Source organism: Seriola dumerili, unplaced genomic scaffold (genome assembly GCF_002260705.1).
Source record: "Seriola dumerili isolate Sdu_G_001 unplaced genomic scaffold, Sdu_1.0 BDQW01000017.1, whole genome shotgun sequence".
Classification (NCBI taxonomy): Eukaryota; Metazoa; Chordata; class Actinopteri; order Carangiformes; family Carangidae; genus Seriola; species Seriola dumerili.
Window position 1 is genome coordinate 15,320,972 of NW_019174272.1, and position 21,189 is coordinate 15,342,160.

A 21,189-nucleotide genomic window follows, 5' to 3' on the forward strand; every position below is an offset into this window, starting at 1 on the left:
TCTGCAGCAGCATCGGCAGCAGCGGCAGCTAGCAGCTGAGGCTACAGTGATGCAACCATGGTATGAATGTATGTGAATCTGAGCTGAGCTAAGCTAACTGAAGATGAGCTGCATTAGATGAAATGTGAAAACCTCACCCAAAAGGTTCACTGTAGCTGTAAAAAAAAAACACAAAATAACATAACAGAAATACATCCACACATGTATTAAACCCTCCTCATAATCTAAAACCTCACTTTAGAATAATGTCATGTTCTTTATCAGTAAAAATGTGTTTTTCCAAATATGGCAAAAGCTCCCTTGCAGCACCTCTTTGCCAGCATGCTTACGAGTCGAGCAGCTCCAAGAGAAATATTCAATATACCTGCGCAATTTCATTTACAGCATACAGCCTAAAATAGAAAGACCCAGACCCAGTATCACAAATATTCCAACACACAAAAAAAAATAGGAACATTGCCTTAATGGGTGGTCTCACTGCAGAATATTCTGTCAGAAACTACAGTATGTATATATATAAAGTATAAAACTTTATAATAGCAATGTATTGGCCATTAGTACTTTATGTGGCACACAAAATCTCATGAACGCCTCCATGGATAGTTTCTCTCCCACAAACACAACACAATAGTTACACCTTCTCAAATTCTTCATTGAAGGTGCATAAATCCTGGTTTACAAATCACAAATTTAGAAACTCACTCACTCACATTTTTGCTACAGTTGGCTGCAGTGAATGTGGTGCAAAACACATTCACACACACGTATCAAATACTGTGCAGTCATGGACAGTCTTGGATATTTTTAATAGCACAAACAGAAGCCAATAACTACAACTGCTTGAATCTTCTACTACAAGTCTCAAATGGCAAATTCTACACACTCTGACTTTTGCACCAAATGTCTCTGTGAAATGTGGAGCAAAAGTGGGCTTGAGGTGTATGAATTTGTGATTTGTAAAACAAGATTTGTGCGTCTGCAATGAAAATTTGAGACGGTGTAACTGTTGTGTTTTGTTTGTGGGAGAGAAAAAAAATCTACAAGTGTGCAATTCTTTGAGCATCTTTTCTCTGTGACTTCAAATTTAATGATACACGTGTGAATATTTTATATAACTACTAATTCCACTGTCACAGGTGCTCAGTTGTTTTGTGCTAAAACTACCTTCATATAAATCGAGCCTTAAGGTTACATCCGTAACTTTGTGATGTCACAACAAAGCCGTCAGCGTCCTCAGCCACGCCCCAAGCCCCGCCCACCTGGACCCACCATGGAACAAGTAGAGGAATCTGGGATGAACAATCACCTTTACGGATTGTATTTGGGCTGCAAGCTATTCCATCTCTCAAAGTCAGCCTAAGGAACATTATTAGCTTCAAACAGAGATCTAAAGGAGTGGGTGATGTGTATTCCCAAATATTCTAAACCATCTTTAGATAGAGGAAAAGACAAACACTCCTGCTAGATCTGTTGGGCCAAGTTGTTAATGGGAAAGCATTTACTCTTTTGGAGGTTTAGTTTATAGTCAGTGTTGTATGTAAGTGGCGTGGCTCCTTTAAGATTGACCAAGTGCGTGAGGTGTGAGTGGTTGAGTGGTTGTGGTACACGAAGATGAAGCTGGCGACCGGGAACGGAGCTTAAGTTAGGAGAAGCTATGAAGTTACAGGGCAAGGTGTACACAGTTTAGCTGTTTGTCACAGAAATAAATCCTGCACTCCTCAGAATCAAGCCGGGCTTCCGTGTTTTTGCTTGCCACCTGTGGTTTAAAGTGAAGGGGGTTAACCCCGAAGTTGCAGACATCTTTGGCCCTGGAGCAGCATCTAAGTGTCCCCTGCGTTCCCCGACCACGGTCCAGGGGCGAAGAACAGGAATGGTTAACCCCAGAAAAAGCTCCAAACTGACCTAGAGTGACACAATTGTGGGACCACTAGCTACAGGTTCACTAACAAAAAGCAAGAGGTCATTGGCATATAGAGATACATGATGCTCCATGTCCCCCCTCCTAATGCCCTGGAATAGCAAAGAGCTGGGCTTCTGTGTTTTTGCTTGCCAGAGTGTGTTGCCTCTGCACCACTATCAAGCCATTCACCCAGATGCCTGATCCCCACTCCAGCCATCGACTGTAAAGACTCTGCTGGGTGTTGGGCCTGGTGATGTTCCTGTCACTGGGGAGGCTCACATTCCTGTCCAAATCAACAACCAACAAGTGAATGTGCATTTCCTGGTTGCCGACATTGCCAGCAGTGAGGTCCTCCTAGGTCATCCGTTCCTCACTCAAGCTCAAGCTCACCTTGATTTTGGAAACCATCACATTGTGCTGTTTGGTGAGGAGGTGCCATATTTCTACACCCTAAGCAAACCGAAGACATATGCAGTGAGAGTAGCCCAAACTGTGGTATTACAGGCTGGACAGGAGTATGTGGTAAGAGGCAACGCCCACATTACAGGACACATCAACAAGGAAGTCATGCTAAGTCCCAACAAAGGTTTTGTTGAGAAACACAAAGTGCTGGTTGCTCGTGCCCTTGTGGAAACCAGCCCTTTAAAGCTGTGCCCCTCTGCATCTTTAACCCTGGAACTACTCCTGTACAAGAAGGGGGCCATCATAGGGTTCCTCCAGCCTGCAGAAGTCCTGCAGCCTTCCACTACCTCAACCAAGCAGGAGCAGTCAGAGCACCCCGCTGTCCTGCAAGAGCTCTACAAACAGAGTGCAGCCGAGCTCAACAGAGAGGAGCAACTCCAGCTAGCTCAGCTGCTGTGCACCTACAGCAGTGTATTCTCAACTGGGCCCAGCGACCTGGGCCGCATGAACTTGGTGCAGCATGACATCGTGACTTGCCCAGGTGCCGCAGTTAAGCAGCTGCCACGCCAGATGGTGTGGGAGAAGTAACAGGATGCCAACCAGCAGATACAGCAGAGCCTGGAGGCCAGGCTAGCCCGCCGAAGCCACAGCAGCTGGGCTTCACCCACAGTGATGGTACATAAAAAGGACAGGAAGTACTGCCTCTGCATAGACTACAGGGTCCTAAATGACTGCACCATTAAAGAGGCTTACCCGTAGCCCAGCATTCAAGACACACTTGACGCCCTCTCCACTGCCAAATGGTTCAGCACGCTGGATTTTGCTTCGGGCTACTGGCAGGTTGAGCTGAGCCCCTAAGCAGCAGCCTTCCACACCAGAATTAGAATTTGATTGGAACATCATGCCATTCGGATTATGCAATGCTCCAGCAACATTCCAGCAGCTGATGGATCGGGTGTTGGCTGGCATGCAGTGGGAGACCTGCCTGGTCTACTTGGATGACATTATTGTACTTGGCCGGGACGTGCCAGAGATGCTGCAGCGCCTCGGCCAGGTTTTTGATAGGATGCACCAAGCTGACCGGAAACTGGATAAATGCTGCCTTTTCTGCCGCCAAGTAGCCTACCTGGGCCATGTAGTCTTGGAGGATGGTCACTGACCGACCAAAATACAGAAGGTGCAGAAGTGGCTTGCACCCACGTCACTCCAGGAGGTCCATCAGTTCATCAGCCTGGCATCATATTAATGACGGTTTGTGAAGGACTTAGCCACTGTAGCTGAACCCTTCCATGCCCTGACCAAGAAATATGCCTGTTTTCAGTGGACTACGGAATGCAAGCAGCTTTCGATAGACTCAAGCACCTGCTAACCACTGCACCAGTCCTGGGTTACCCTCTAGACCAAGGCAACACGATACTGGACACTGTTGCAAGTGATGTCGACATCAGTGCTGTCCTGTCTCAAGTTCAGCAGGGCAAGATGTGTGCTAGCTTATGGAAGTCACAGCCTTTCCAAAACTGACCAGAATTACTGCACCACATGGTGAGAAGTGCTAGCTGTAGTGGAGTTCACATCACAGTTGCGGTAGTACCTCCTGGGGCGTCTCTTCATTGAGCTCCCCGGCCACAGCAGTCTCTGTTGGGTGACAAAAATGATATAGCTTGAGGGGCAGCTCGCCAGATGGGTTGTGAGACTGGGCAAATACGATTTTGAGATCATTCATTGCCCTGGCCAGCTCCAAAACAACACAGACAGCCTATCCAGGAAGCCATGTCACGAATCATGCCTATGTAAGCTGCAAAGCCCCTCCCATCATCATGGGAGTGTCAGTGACCAAGCTGTGCAGTGTGAGTCAACCAGGCAACGCAGAGTCCAGTGTGGGTAGAGAGACACCTGACCCAGACAATGGTGAGTGAGGCAGATGCATGAAGAGCTGGTTGGTGAACATTTTGGCGTGGAGTGCACTGTGGCATGGCTTCAAACCTGGTAGTACTGGTACCGGATGAGAGAGGATGTTGCCCTCTGGTGTCGCACCTGCACCAGCTGTGCGTCCAAAGTCAGACCCCTTAAGATGCCACAAGCTCCCATAGGAACTGTTAGAGTGGGAATCCCCATGGAGCGCGTCACTCTGGATATCATGGGTCCACAGAATGAGACTGAGCGTAAAAACTACTATGTGCTCATGATACAGGACTATTTCACAAAATGGGTGGAAGCCTTCCCCCTACCAAATGAAAAGGAAGTAACTGTGGCTGAAGTGCTTGCCTCAGAGTGGGTGTGTTGCTATGGAGCATCACAGACATTGCATAGTGACTGAGGCCGGAACTTTGACTCCTAAGTGTTCCAGAAAATGTGCTGTTTGGTACTGACAAGACACACATCACACCTTTCCGACCACAGTCTGATGGCCAAGCAGAAAGATTCAATGCCACCCAGCAAAAGATTCTGGCCACAACAGCTGAGCGCTGTCACTGGGACTGGGACCTTATGATTCCATATGCTGCCATGGCCTACAGAGTGACAACCCCCCAACTTTATGATATTCGGCTGGGAGGTGAGTGAACTGATGGACTTGGTAACCAGCTTGCCCCCTGACCCTGAAGCCAATCCATCTGCCCCGGAGTATATCTAACACCTTTGTGAGTGGCTGGAGTTGGTGCATTAGATTGCCCAAGATGCACTTGGTAAATCTGTGGAATGTGTAAAGAGACAATATGAAAAGAACTGCTGCTACGCACAGTATCAAGTTGCTGTAATATGTGCACTCTGCAAGAAAGACTGCCATATGATTACACTGGACTCTTGGCAAGAGTGATATAAATGTATGCTACTGTGCTGGAGTGGAATTTTTTTGTAATTACCATCCAGAGTGGGGGTGGTGTTGTATAAGTGGCGAGCAGTCGTGGTACGCGAGGATGAAGATGGCAACCGGGAACGGAGTTTGAGTTACGAGTATCTGTGGAGTTACAGGGCAAGGTGTACACAGTTTAGCTGTTTGTCACAGAAATAAATCCTGCACTCCTCAGAATCAAGCCGGGCTTCCGTGTTTTTGCTTGCCACCTGTGGTTTAAAGTGAAGGGGGTTAACCCCGAAGTTGCAGACATCTTTGGCCCTGGAGCAGCATCTAAGTGTCCCCTGCGTTCCCCGACCACGGTCCAGGGGCGAAGAACAGGAATGGTTAACCCCAGAAAAAGCTCCAAACTGACCTAGAGTGACACAATTGTGGGACCACTAGCTACAGGTTCACTAACAAAAAGCAAGAGGTCATTGGCATATAGAGATACATGATGCTCCATGTCCCCCCTCCTAATGCCCTGGAATAGCAAAGATGACTTAAGTGCAATAGAAAGGGGCTCAATTGCAATTGAGAAAAGAAGCAGGGATAATGGGCAACACTGGCGTGTGGCACGAGTCAATGGCAGATCGATAATAAATTGTCTGTATGCATGCTAAAGGCAAACAATATAATAGCTTGACCCAGGCTACAAATCTCCTGCCAAATCCAAATCTTTCCATGACATTAAACAAATATACCCATTTCACACGATCAAATGCTCAAATGAAGAATTTGTAATTAAAACCAGTTTGATCCTCTGAGATTATCTTGGGGAGGGGGTGTTCCAGACAGCATGCCAGTACTTTAGCCAAGATTTCATATCCACATTCAAAAGTGATATAGGGTGGTATGATCGACATTGAGTCTGGTCCTTGTCTCTTTTAAGAAGTGAAATAGCAGGAAAAGGCAGGGGGTAAGTAACCATGCTCGAAAGATTCATTAAACACCTCTAGAAGAAATGGTGCAAGCTTATCCTTCAATTTCTTGTAAAATTCTATTTGGTAGCCATCAGGGCCTGAGGTCTTACCACTCTGCGTGGCATTGTAAATCTCTTCCTGCCAAAGAGCCTCATCTAAAAGGTCTACCTCTTCTGGTACAAGAGTTGGCATTTCCAAATCATTTGAAAAAAATGTTCCATATTTGTTGTATCTGAGGGGTTTTCTGAGGTGTAGAGGTATAAAAAACTTTAAAAGCCTCCTTAAAAACTTTTAAAGTCTCCCAAAGTAGAGAATATGATACAGACTCAGTTTTATTAATCATGAAGAATGTGTCTATGTTAGTTGATTTTGTGCTTGTTTTAATTCCCGACCACATTAACAGCGTATTATTCAAAAACCAATATGGATAAAAGTTACAATATTACAAGCTCCATCACAAATATTACATATACATATTCAATTACTGGTATGTGGCACATGTGCAAAAATAATGGATATAAAATTTGATCAGGCTGCTGAAATTAAATTCATCCAGTCAAACATAATCTAATTAGGATATTGATTACTGATTATCATCCACCTGCTGTTTTTGTATCTATGTTTTTTTAATGTAATTTACCGTATATGTTTACAAACTCACTCTTACTGTCCTCATTCTATACTGTCGGACAGGTAAAACTATAATCCAGTACTTTATTTTTGGGCCTTGATGTGAAACTACCTTATAGAGAGACCTGATTTTTAATTACCCCGGTGTTATAAGTACATTTTATTTTCAGTAGGAATTGTCTCTGTTATCTGACGTGCTCCCATTTTAAATTGTTACTTTGTTGATGTCTTTTCTTGGTAATGCTGATGATTCAACAATCCTTCAGTGATTACATGCTGACTGGATAAATAGTGTGCTACATCCCCTCAGCACTAATTCCAACAGTAAAACCACAGAGTTAGTTGATGCCAAGCGGCAACCTCTGAGTAAAATCAAGCCAACACTGAAGTACCAAAATCTGCAGTTCCTCTAAAGACCACTACAGGCAGGAATAAACAAGTTTACAGCCTTGTAAAAAAATCTGTTTTGGTCACTATAGCTAATTTCCTCCTTCATGACAACTGTACGGGGGGTGAATTTTTATACAACTCACCTGTTTACATTTACTTAAGCCTAAAGTTATGCATAATTGAGGGCGTGGCCTCTTTCAGTAACAGGTGGGTTAATGTATTGTTGCCACAAACCAACATACACTGAAATCTCTGCTTCACAAACGCCCCTCCTCTTTGCCCATTTTTGGATTAGCCAGGAGTTAGGTGGAGTGAGACACTGCCAAGATTATGATGGTGGAGCAGCTCACTCTGAGATTCAAAACGACTCTTCAGAAACCTGTGCGTGATGTGGCTACATTGATATAGTTGATACCAGTAGCTCAAAGTTTTCAGTCAGTTCTAATTTGCTGTTTTTGGCTATTTTATACTTTCTGTTGTCTGACAACAGGAACATTCATTCATTCATTTTCTACCGCTTATCCTCTAGTAGGGTCGCGGGGGGGCTGGAGCCTATCCCAGCATCTTTTTGGGCGAGATGCGGGGTACACCCTGGACAGATCGCCAGTCCATCGCAGGGCAAACACACAGAGACAGACAATCATTCACACTCACAGCCACACCTACGGTCAATTTAGAGTATCCAATTAGCCTAGTCCCCATTTGCATGTCTTTGGACTGTGGGAGGAAGCCGGAGTACCCGGAGAGAACCCACACAGGCACGGAGAGAACATGCAAACTCCACACAGAAAGATCCCGCGTCCGAGCCGGGACTCGAACCCAAAACCTTCTTGCTGTGAGGCGACAGCGCTAACCACTGCACTACCGTGCCGCCGACAACAGGAACAGAAAAACATATAAATAAAACAGCCTTAAGCACAGAGAGGGAAGAAGTGAACAGATAAAGAGCTTAAACCAGCTGACACTAGGCTGAATATAAATAATGCGATGATGTTATGAATATGCAAATTGGTGTATCAGGTCATCTTGCATTTAGCAACTTTTTAAGCATTTACTTTTCATTGAAAGTAGTTATTAACAGCAGCTCCACAACAGTTTTCAACTATCAAACAGCAGCCAACTCTTGTTTGATTCACTGTGACGCTACTGTACATGAAAATCAATATTTTCTGTACAGATTTTTCCATAATAAAAGCCTTCCAGGATTTCAAAGGGAATCATACCAGCCTTTCAAAGCAGGATTTTAATGTGAAACACCTGAAGGAAGAATCAAGTTTACTTGACAGGCGCTTAACAGTGATTTAAAAAATGCAAAGAAGAAGAAATAATTACAGAATGAAAACAATTTATAGCAGAGTGATGAGCATGATATTAAATATTACAGGTAATTCCTCCACAGCAATTGGCCTTGGTTTGGTCATGATGGCAGCTTTTATCCTGACTGTTTATCAGGTAATACTCGGTGAAATTTCAAAAAATAGCTGTTTCTCCATCTGGCTGCAGTGATCCCACTTATGGCTGGCTCATTGCCTCTCCTTCCTTACTATCACTTGTCTCCTCTCAGAGACAGATTTGGAGAAAGTGAGGAAAGTAAGAGAACAACACGTATGATAAATTGTGTATGTTTAACAAGGACCTTTGTGAGAAGACTGGTGGCTTATCTTGATTGAGGTTTTCTTTCTGATAGTGTCAGTATCTGTTAACAACCACTAGGTGAAGACAGATGATGTGAATAAATGTGACAGAAATACTTCAAAAGCAACAAGTGCTTTAAGGGGGAACTTAGCGATAAACTCTTCAAATATACCCAGTTATATGACTGCAGGAGTAGTGTGTCACAGTAACTGTATGTATGAATGTATTTTGAGTCCACCTCCATGTCTTTCCTGTATTCATCCAAGAAAGAGGCTGCCTCCAAAATCATTTCACGCTCTGTCACGATACAAAACACAAATCAACAGATGAAGGAGACTTTCCCTTTGTTCACATTCTCACTCAAATTCAGTCTCATCCCTGTTATTCCTTGCTCCCTCTTTCTATCTGTCATGGATGACCTTGACTGACAGGCTTGTTGCCACAGAAACCACACAATGCACTATGCCCATTGTGCTCTGTTGAGGCAGGAAGGTGTGAATTCCACAATAACATGAGCACTCGGATTGGATGCAAAGTGGAGTTGATTTTCAAACTATGGCAGACAACATCAGTTAAAACCATAAAAACTGCAGAGATTATACACACACACGCACACACACACACACACACACACACACACACACACACACACACACACACACGTGATAAAGAATAGATGGGGAAAAAAGCCTGTAGGTCATTTGTAATTCAGCATTACAAAGAAATAGCTCCTGACTAATTCCTGAATGGAAGCGGATGAAACACACATACACACTGTGTACAGGCCACTGGGCTGACTGGGGGTTCCATCAGGAGGGAAGGGATGAGACAATGCACAGCCTGACTAGATGTGTGATGATCAGAGAATAAGAATGGAAGTGAGACAGAGAAGTTGAAGTGGCAGAGGAATAAAACTGAGCTATACATTTGGGCCTGTCAGATTTTTGTCTATAAATAATAAACTTGTTTCACTGTAAACTGCCCAACTCACTTCCAGTAGTTTTAATGCATGTAAGAAGGGCTCCCAAAAGCAATTGTGAAATACAATATATGGCCAAAGTATATAGAAACCCCTGTCCACATGGTTTGTTCTATTCCTCTTATTTCCATCCATGCATCCATCCATCTTTTTCTGTCAGTATTTTTTGCTGGTTATCCAGGGTTGGGTCGCGACAGCAGCAGGTCAAGCAAAGTAGTCCACACATCCCAATCCACAGCCATGCTTTCCAGCTCCTCTTGGGAGATCCCAAGTCATTCCCAGACCAGATGGGATATATAATCTCTCCAGCGTTCTCTAGGTCTACCCCGATGCCTCATACCAGTTGGACATGCCCGGAGTACCTCCAATGATATCCTAACCAGACTCCCAAACCACGTCAAGGGGTTTAGAGCTCCTCACCCTACCCCTAAGGCTGAGCCCAGACACCCTGCTGAGGAAACTCATTTTGGTTGCTTGTATCTGCAATGTCATTCTTTCGGTCACCCAAAACTCATGACCATAGGTAATGGTGAGAATGAAGTTTGACTGGTAGATAGAGAGCGTTGCCTTCCATTTCAGCTCCCTCCTCACCACAACAGTCCAGTTCCACCTGCAGGGACAGCATTGGGTTGGGGCACCAATGTAAGCTGGGTGGCAGGCTGGGTTAGTGGTGGGCATGCTGATCCCTGGTGTTACAGACCCCTACTTCTAATAATAAAAAAATTGAATGCTGCAGCATACGGCATACATTTTGTACCTTCAGCTTTGTGGCAACAGTTTAGGTTTGGTCGTGTCCTGTTTCAACCACTCAACCCCATCTAACACCTTTGGGATGTACTAGGCCTCATCACCCAACATCGTTGTTGGACGTCACTGATGTTGGCACAGTCGACAAATGGTCCAGCACACAGCACCTGTATTGTAAAACACTCATAAACGAAATATAACCTGTTAATCAGTGAATATCACATACAGAGGGACAAAATGTACAGTTTTCGGCTGAGTAGCTCATAGTTCATCCATCATTGCATCAGGTGTGTTTTGTATGCTGCAGCCTGGAGCCCACACACAGTTAACCAAATTATACGCACATTGGATAATGATGAAATGTAAGCCTCATGCTGAAATCATTTAAATTTGCAAAAAATACATTTTTGCAATTTTTATAAAAAAGGAGAAACTGAAATATTCAATTGAAACAAATATTAAGACCCTTTACTCAGTACTTAGTCTCAGTTCAGTCTGAGATCCTGAGTGCTCTGGACCATGTAGTTCTTTCCCTGAGCAGTCTCTCTGTCCCACACCACCACGCCTGATGCTGCCTCCACCATGCTTCACCGTTTTGATGGTATTGGGCAGGTGATGGGCGGTGCCTGGTTTCCTTCAGACATGAGGCTTAGAACTGAGCCCAAAAAGTTGAATATTGGTTTCATTAGATCACAGAATCTCATTCCTCATAGTCTGAGAGACCCTTGGGTGCTTCTTTACAAACTCCAAGCAGCTTTTATGTGTCTTTTAGGCTTCATCTGGCCACCATGAAGCCCAGATCAGTGGAGTGTTGCAGTGATGGTTGTCCTTCTGGGTTCTCTGTCCACAGATGCTCCCCATCAAACCTGACAGAGCTTGAGAGGATCCACAGAGAAGAACACAGAAAATCCCCAGAACAAATGCAAACATGCAGGTGACCACGTCATCAATTGGCATTACCCACCTCTGTCACTCTCATTTACTGAAATATCCAAATACTTCAACACAATTTTCTTGCTCCTCTCACAGCTGGCAACTTTCACTTGGAAAAAGAAGAATTTTCCAGTCTCTCACTTTAAAGTTTTTATGGAGTTACAGCAATTGTGTGCCACAGCTTCTTTCTCTAAGCTGCAAACAGACCTATATCAGCCTCATAATAGTATTCATTCAGCTGAGTCACATGATCGTGGAGGCTAACTCCTGATCCACATCCACACATGACCTCAAATAGCAGTTCAATTTCTCTGACCTGGATATCCCAGTATTATTGCAGCTTGTCAGTCCACCTGTGGTTCTGAACACGTAATCATGCTTTGTTTTTACAAAGTGAAGATTCAAAAGATTTTAATAACATGAAACATGTAATGATGAATTACAGGACAGATTGTTCAATCTAAGAAACATTTTGAAAATGAAATAAGTGTTTATAAAATGTCCACTGTATCTGTGCACTATCCATTTTAAAATTTTCTAGGCATGTTAACTAGGAAGAAATTCTACACTTATCAAACATTAAGTCATCAAACTTATTTCATTAAATCACAACAGATTGAATTTTTTTTTAATCAATAAACAGAGAAACTGAAGTTGAAATTTACAATTGTAAGTTGTAGTCATTAAAATTATGTTTGCTATTCAAAAGTAAATCAATGAATTCCATTTTTTTTACGCCATTACAAATATCAATAACAATAATTATTTCAGTTGTTTTTTGTTTGATAATACAAAATTATATTACTGTAAAATAAAATATAATTATATTATTGTATTTTTTCTTTCAGGTATAAGTGATGTGATCGTATAAGTGCCACTTAACATCAGTTCAAAGTTTTATGTGTCACATGCCATGGTACAATGTACAGTAAGCAAAGCAGTGGCATGAGGATTGGACTGGAAAAAAATCAATATAATGAGAAATATTGCATATGGTGGGAAATATTGCTATATTCAATATTACGGGATATCAGCCAAAGTCTATTTATAATACTGAGCCTAGATGGAATGCATGTGACCTCCAGTGTAGCTCTGACAAACACCTGCCTGGGAAAACACCTGTGTAGGTGTACACAACCTTTTTTATTTTATTTTTTGTATAGTTTAAAACAGTATCTGAATTTTTTCGCATGAAGAACACATTTCTTTCAGTGCACAGTTTGAATTCTTGTGATAAAGTGCAACAACCTGACATGCTGAAATGCAGCTGTTTGTGAAGCCAGATATGAACAGAAAGCAAAGAGCAGAAATCTCACAATCTCTTCAAGTACAGGTGGCTATTTGGCCACTATAGAGCTAACTGTTTGTGTAGAGGAATGGGAATAGGAATTCAGAACCACCTGAATTCTAGATAATTCCATGATATTAATGATAAAATTAAATCAAATAATGTGATTTCCTCTTTGAAATCTGTCATCTGTTTAGTTCTCTGTTTAGTGTAGTTACACATGAGCAGGTAAATAAACTTATTTTACTCCAGGATTCACAAGGTTTAAACACATCAAAGATGTGTCTCATGATTGGAGTGAGATTGTCTGTATGTTCACAGTTACAACAGGAAGCTCCTCGCTGAGCTGACATCAACTCTGTGTTTAGTCAGCAAGATGAGAAGAAGCTGGATGTCACTGCAGGAGTTAAACCTGGACAGGCAAAGTCCAGAGTGAGTGAGGGTCAGGATCCACCTCAGGTGGCTATTAAAAAGAGCCCAGTATTTTCACACTGCCTCACGCTGCCCGCATGGTATAATTGGCTGTACACCCTATACAGGCACAGACAAACTAAGTAGTGAGTCACATTTCATCAGACTCTTTATAGAGTGTGCAACAGAACCTACAAATAACATCTAGGAGTGTGTTTGGGCCGCTGGACAACCTTGACTCCTCCTTTTTTAATTTATAAAGAAGCCCAGAGACAACAAGCCGGCACCTACCTCTCGAAGAAGATTACCAATCGATTGACAAGGACAAAAGCGAATAATGCCGCAGAAGCACTATATCCATTTAATGCTGGCTATGACGGAGAACTGAATGACCTAGAGAGGATGAAGTGCACAGCTGCTGTTCTTAGCGTTCCAGCTGTTTATATGGGTTTCTGTGTCTGTGTGTGTGCGCATGTGAGCTTGTGAGTGTGTGGACAAATGTTCAGTGATATTCACACCCCTGCCTGGCCTAAATTCCTCTTGAACTCGGATCGCACATCTGTGCACCGTCCTCCCCACCCACTGTCTGTATCAAGACTTGCCCGAGAGCCTCCACACTGCCGCTTCATCACTCTGTCATTGTTATTCTGCAGTGCACTCCAAATTTCCCACCACCTCTGGGGACTTGCAGATCAATAGAAGAGGAGAATAAAATCACTCATATGCAGCGAATCAGAAATAAACTTTTTGGAAAACATTTCGTCTCATGAACTCAGTGTTGCAATTACTTCAGGACTCATAAAACAACAGGTCAGCCTGAGGGGATGAGCCCTCACACAATTACTTCTTCATAGCTCATAGTCAAACAGCTCATCAGGCTGCTGTTTGTTTACTGTGAGGGATAAACTGCAGCCTTGTGCCACTGACGAGCATCGGAATGCAAATCAGCAGGTTAGTACAACACGAGCAAATGAAACAGACAGGGTGGCTGCAGAATTTAAAGAAGCACCATAATCCCTATTCATCACTAAGCACACTGCTCCAGGTGCCCAGATTAGCTCTTAAATTTTACTGTAAAGAACCTGGACAAAGTGACAAAGTCTCAGTGCGTACAGTGCTGTAGAGGCACTGGCGCTGTAGAAGCTGGATTGACCTAGGCTCGACTCCTTACTTCATGTAGCTGGGCAGCTTTTTAAGTAAGTTAAGTAATGGAGAATATTTGGCAACAATAAGAGCTGCTCCAGATGAGACAAAGGTTGGTGTGTGTTTTGTGGCTTACTGTAAATGATGACACATTGACAGAAGTGTGACAAGATTAGGGTTCATGTTGACCAGCAGGTGGCAACAAGTCTCCTAAAGGATTCTACAATGAGCGTTCACAGACCTCAATACAAAGACATCAGTACTCGAAAGTTCAAGATTCATGTGAAACCATATTTTCTGGTAGGATCTGGTGGAATGTATTCTTCCCCAAGACCATCTGTCAGTGACCATAAAACCTTCAGCAACATTTGGTTTATCTTAACACAAACCAGACAAAAGTCTACAAAGGAGCTTATGGGGAAAGAGTGAGTGAACAGAGGACTTAATGAATGCTTGGCATGTAACCTGGCACAGTCCAAATTCTTATCAAACAGCTTTGAAAATCCCCTTTATGATGCTGCATTAACAGTGTTTGACTTTTCATGGAACAGACAATCCCATGCCCCCTTTACGCAGCTGTTGGCCAGGTATGTGAAGGTGTGAAAGTCTGCAGGTTTTCAATTTCTCTTTCAATAACTTTTTTTCTGTCTTCATACACCTGCTTCCATCACTTTTCAATTGTACAAATAAGGGCAACACCATAAACACTGTCCAAAAGTGTATGCCATTATCTCCATCTGCAAGACTGTATTTAAAGTTCCGATACTAGTATCAGAAATGCCTCTCATACTGCCTAAAATACTAGATTGGGAATCAGGGTGCAAGATAAACTGCTGCAGGATGGTTTGAGTGTTGGTGCTAAGAGCATGGTGGACAGAATTCACAGTGATTTTTAAATCTAGGTCACATCGCCTGGCCCATCACCACCTTTCCACCTCTCCACAGCAGAGGCTGTGACTGGTGAACAAGCTAGCTAGCTTGCAAATAAGTGTAAGTGTAAATTAGTAACAGCTTAGCAGATATGCCGACAGACGGCAGCCCATCTTCTCCTTGCACTTGTAACAGGTACTGGACTGTGGCACGTAAAAAGCTATAGATATCCTGGGAATTTAAATTTTACCAGTATTTACTGTCACTGTACATTTATTGTCTCTCAACATATTTCCATGCTCATAACACATAGAAAATAAAATATTGAACCAAAAACAAACACACTTTGTCTCTGTGTCTCTTTCATAACACTACATTCATAACTCCCAAATAAAGTTTTGGTCATATAGCGGACATACCTGGCCTGGCATCAGTCACAAGCCATTAAAAAAGTTAATTGTAAGGAAATGCGGACCCAAAATTAACACTTTGTTACTCTTCCCATCATCAAACTATCAAATTGTTTGGAAACAGAGACAAAGGATACACAACCAGGTCAAAGGGTCAGCTCCAGAGTATGAACGAATGGACACCAGGCAACTGGAAAGCATAGGCAAAATCTCCAGTTTGTAACAATAATACTCTGACTAATATGTGATTGTTTGTTATATAGGAAAAGTAACACCAAAAGGACTGATTATCACTAAGGTGTGAGTCCTGGCCTCTCTGTGCCATGCATGAATACACACACACACACACACACACACACACACGCGCACACACACACACACACACACACACACACGCGCACACACACACACACACACACACACACACGCGCACACACACACACACACACACACACACACGCGCACACACACACACACACACACACACACACGCGCACACACACACACACACACACACACACACCAACCTCCCTTCCTCTGTCCCTCTCTAGATAAGAGTCATAAACTACAACCTACATTCCAATCCCGAGTAGTGACCAGCAGAACACTCTTCACAGACACAGACCTGAGGAAGAATATATAATTAAATATCTAACTGTTCTGTAACTCATGAGATGTTTCTATGTAATATTTCAATCCCAAACTTCTATCCTATAGAGTGTTTGAAATGTAACATGTAGATTTTAAGACAATGTCCTTCATGTGACCATACTGTAAGCATCCTTCACACAAGCTATCACACACTACATGACATCCAGAATGTCCATATTATTATTATTACAGTCAAAGAACTGCTGTGCAATCCACATTTATAGACTATTAGCTTTAGGAAATGTTTACATTGTTGTTTGATCAGTTAACCGATTGTATTATGATAAATTCCAGGTTTGAAGGATGTAATATGAAATCAACACTTGTATTATTCCTGTCTGTCATTATTAATGCCATTAGGTTTATATATTTACTTCATTTAATGTTTTATGGCCATGGTGGAAGATGGATGTGCAAGTTTATAGGTAAACTCTAGAATTAAACTATTCAAAAGTTCCATGGAAAATTATTCTCTTCTCCAAGTTGAAACACAGGAGCAGACGGGTAACACACCTGAAATTTGTGCCAGCCCCCAGGGGATAAAACAGTTGTGATCAATTCACACATTGCTCTGTAGCTCTTAGCTCTAAGCTCCTAGCCACAAAAAGTCATGGCTCTTAGCCACAGGCTTTTAGCCATGGCTCTTAGCCATGTTGCACTTGATCGTTTTGTCTGCAACCATAATTCTGTCTTTGACAGTTCCAAGTAACATTCTTTTTGTCTACATGCACAACCTTATATTTTTATAAGCCAAGTCAAGACCAACTGAACCAAAACAACAGAAGTGCCTCAGAGTAATTTTGTAACTTAGACTTATCAAGTTTTCCCTTTTGAAGCTTTTTGACAGTTTTAGAGTCATCTGGTCAACACCAGTCTCCTCTAAAGTTATCCAGCCAAAGTGCTTTAGAGTTTATTTCACATCAACCAGCAGACGGCAGTAGATAACACATCTGCCCACGACTGCCTGCAGAGAAGCCTACCAGAAATCAAGACTGCCTGAGACAGAAAGTCTCCTGGCAAACTCCACCAGAGCTGAATCGCTGAGACACCGGCAGAATCTGTCACCGTGATAACAGGACATGGCCTCGAGGAGAATCACAACTGCATCTTAAATGCATTGACAAACTGATACTATAAAGGACCACTCGGACTTGCATATCAGTTATTTGTTTTTTTTTGTTTTTTTGTGACCAAAATTTTTATTAGTTTTCACATTTTTCATGTCACAACATCAAGACTGATGTAACACAATACTTCAGTCCAGAACATGATATTTACAACAAACAAAAGAGAATCATACAAACACAGACATAACAGAAAAGTACAAATAAATAAAATAAAATAAACAAAAATAAGGGAAATAAATATATTCAATCAAATAAATAAGGACATAAATAAATTTTAAACAGGACACTACACTGTACACTGTATTGAAGGTTGTAGTCTTCCACTGTTTATAGATCGAAAAATCAACAATAGGCCCCTGAGGCTGTGAGCCTGCATTGCCACACTGGGATAAGTCAAGCTCGGCCAAGTCACTTATATCGTGACCACAACTTTCCGTCCATGAAAGTCCAGGCATCACTACCAGACACAGTAACCGGCTACCCGCTTGAGCATCAAGGTCCTCTAATAAGAGCTATATATTTACCCCACTTAGCATGATATAGGTCTGGTCGGTTGACCATCCTATATGTCAGTTCTTCATAAGCTGCTACTATGCTTAATTGAGTGAACCATAGGCTGGATGGAGGAAGATCTTCTGATTTCCACTCCCTAATAAGAGTCTTTCGGCCCAACATAATGGCCGTGTGGATCCACCTAGTTTGAGGTTCTGGGATCCCCCGCAGTGGAGCAGGGTCCCCCAGCGCATATAGGCTAGGTACAAATGGGATGTCCTGACCCATGGCCAGATTAATGTTCTCATGAATTGCTTTCCACCATCTCTGAGCTTTGGGGCAGGACCAAGGGTGCCTGAGGCCTCTCCACACCTCCAACATGTATTCTCTTCTCTTAAGCCCACCCTGTGCAGTTTTGCCGGGGTCCAGTAGACCCTATTTAAAATTTTGAATTGTACTAATCTAGTTCTAATTTCGTGAGAGGATTTCTTCAAGTTTCGTAAAATGGCCGTCAATTCCTCATCAGTAAATGACTGATTAAGGTCAGTCTCCCATGTCTGCTTGAGATCGTTTGTCTGTTCACCTAGTCTGTCCAGCAGCGCGTGGTAGTATATCGAGGCATCTCTGCCCTTACTGAAGACAGTAAGTGTTTCACTAAGGTTGTCGGGTTTTGACAGAGTCTCCTGTGGGTTTGGAACAGCCTGATTTAGTAAATGTCTAATTTGGAGGTATCGCCAGAATTGATTCTGTGGTATATCATATTGCTCTCTCAACATAGTAAAAGATTTAAGTACCGGTCCCTCATACATATCTTTTAATTTCATAATACCTTTTTCAGCCCATATTTTCCAGTAAAAAGGCTTTTTATCGATAGTAAGCTTTGGGTTAAGCCACAACCATGTTGAAGGGAGCAAGTAAGGATCTGACTTGTGGGCTACAGAAATTTTTTTCCAAATCCACTGCAAATGTACAATAATGGGGTGGGTTTTAGCCTTTGGAGAAAGCTGGGCTGAAATCAACCAAAGAGGGGGTAGAGAGTCAAAAAGAGAGTTCTCAATTGAAAACCAGGGTGGTTCCCTTTCCGGTGGGAGTGACCAGTGGGCCAAGCGTCTGAGGCTAAAGGCATAATGATATAATTACAAATTTGGGAAGCCTAGGCCCCCTACCAACTGGTCTCTATAGTTTACTTTTGTTAAGCCTGGGACGGCGGTTCCCCCATAAAAATTTCTTACATAGTTCGTCAAACTGTTTGAAATATCCTCGTGGGATATCTAGCGGAAGGGCTTGAAGTAAATATTGGAATTTAGGAACACTAATCATTTTTATAGCATTTGCCTTCCCCCATAGAGAGAGATAGAGGGGGGTCCATCTGTGAATATCTTAAGCCTGTTAAGACAGGGTTCAAAGTTTGCCTGGACTAAGGAGCGTAGTCTAGGTGGAAAAATAATACCTAGATAAGTGATGCCTTTAGCAGGCCATTGAAAATTTCTTGGACAAAAGTGATTTTTAGGGCAGTAACATGTCAAGGGGAGGGCCTCTGATTTTGTCCAATTTATTTTATACCCCAAAACCCTGGAAAAAGATTCCACTAACTCTAGACGTGTAGGAATGGAGCGGTCAGGTTGTGTTACAAACATTAAAATATCATCCGCATATAACATCAATTTATGCGACACCTGACCAATCTGAACACCGGGGAACAAGGGATTCTGGCGAATAGCTTGTGCTAGGGGCTCTAAAACTAGCGCAAAGAGGAGGGGAGATAGAGGACAACCTTGTCTTGTTCCTCTGTGTAATTCGAATTGAGCAGATATCATACCATTTGTCAAGACCGCTGCCTGTGGGTTTGAATACAGTAACCTAACCCAGGAGATGAACACCTCACCAAAGCCAAAAGCCTGCAGAGTGCCAATCAAAAAGGGCCATTCCACCCTATTGAATGCCTTCTCAGCGTCTAGCGAGACGGCTGCAATAGGGACACTTAGATTTTGAGTAGCCCACATGACATTAATGAAGTGTCTTATATTGTCTGAAACCCTCAGTGAGCAGATGAATCCCACCTGGTCTGGGTGAATGAGCTGATTTTTAATTTTGTCTAATCTATTTTGCCAAAATCTTTCTGTCCTGTCCAATTAGTGATATGGGTCTATAGCTTTTAAAGTCTGTAGCATCCTTATCCTGCTTTAGGATCAGTGTGATCAAAGCTTCATTAAGTGTGGGAGGCAGAGAGCCCGATTTCAAAGACTCCCCATACATGTCTAGCAAGAGAGGTGGAAGCTCTTTAACATAAGCTTTAAAAAATCCGGGTGTGAAACCGTCTAAACCCAGGGCCTTGCCGTTAGGTAACTTTTGAATAACTTCAGTAATTTCCCCAATTGTGTTAGGGCCATCTAATGATTTTTGTTGATCCTCGGAGATGGAGGGAAGATTTAGATTTGCCAAAAAAGAGTGAATTTCCTCATTTCCTACCGCAAGCTCAGATGAGTATAAGTTCATATAAAATGATTTAAACGTATTGTTAATAGCGTTGGAGTCCCTAATCGCTGGTATAATATGTGCAAACTCCTTAATTTTTATGTATCTGAGTTCGAAGATGTGGGGGTTTATGGTCCAGTATAGGGTCCATAACCTGGTTAAAGTCCCCAGCCATAACAATAGGGAAGGTACCCAGTTCATATAATGCATTCTCTACACTGGGAAAGAAGTCTGGGTCATATACACAAGGTGCGTACACACAGGCTAGAATCACAGTCTGTCCCTGAATTTCCGCTAAAACTGAGATAAATCTCCCCAAAGTGTCGGCAGATTTTTTAATGCACTTAAATGGCAGGTGTTTGTTCACTATGATTGCCACTCCCCTACTGTTACTTGTCCCTGATGATGCATACACCTTACCCACCCATCCAGTACCCAGCCTCCTGTGTTCTTGATCTTTCATATGCGTCTCTTGTAGGAATGCCACATCGCAATTCTTAGATTTCAAAAAAGACATACATTTTCTTCTTTTGGCTGGTTGATTTAATCCCTTAGTGTTGAGTGTGATGAGGCTCAGACCCCTGCTGCTATACGAGTGTCTGATGTCTGAAGCCATAATAACCTGTCAGTGCAAAATACAGCAGAAAACTGCCTTTGAAATGAACGAAGACACTACAGTGTACATTAAGATGAAAAACAAAGAATGACAACCAAACTGAGCAACTACAGTACCAACACCAGGTACTGCCAAGAATAAGAAAAACTAAAATGACCTTTTGGTCCGTGAATGAGAATAGATTACCCATCATTAGGGCCTCAACTACTCTGTGCTCGGGTAATCTGAATCATGAACAGAGATCAACCTGTCACCGACGCGTGTGAAGAGCCGTGGTGAACCATAATACCAAACCAAAGCTATGCAAATGAATTCTCCTGCTGAACGTGATTAAAGT

General features: G+C 42.6%; 1 protein-coding gene across 1 annotated transcript in view; it reads right to left on the reverse strand.

Annotated features, from left to right (window-relative positions):
- Nucleotides 1-21,189, reverse strand: part of LOC111227009 (cyclin-dependent kinase 14) — a 246,640-nt gene that overhangs the window by 155,437 nt on the left and 70,014 nt on the right. The window lies entirely within an intron of this gene.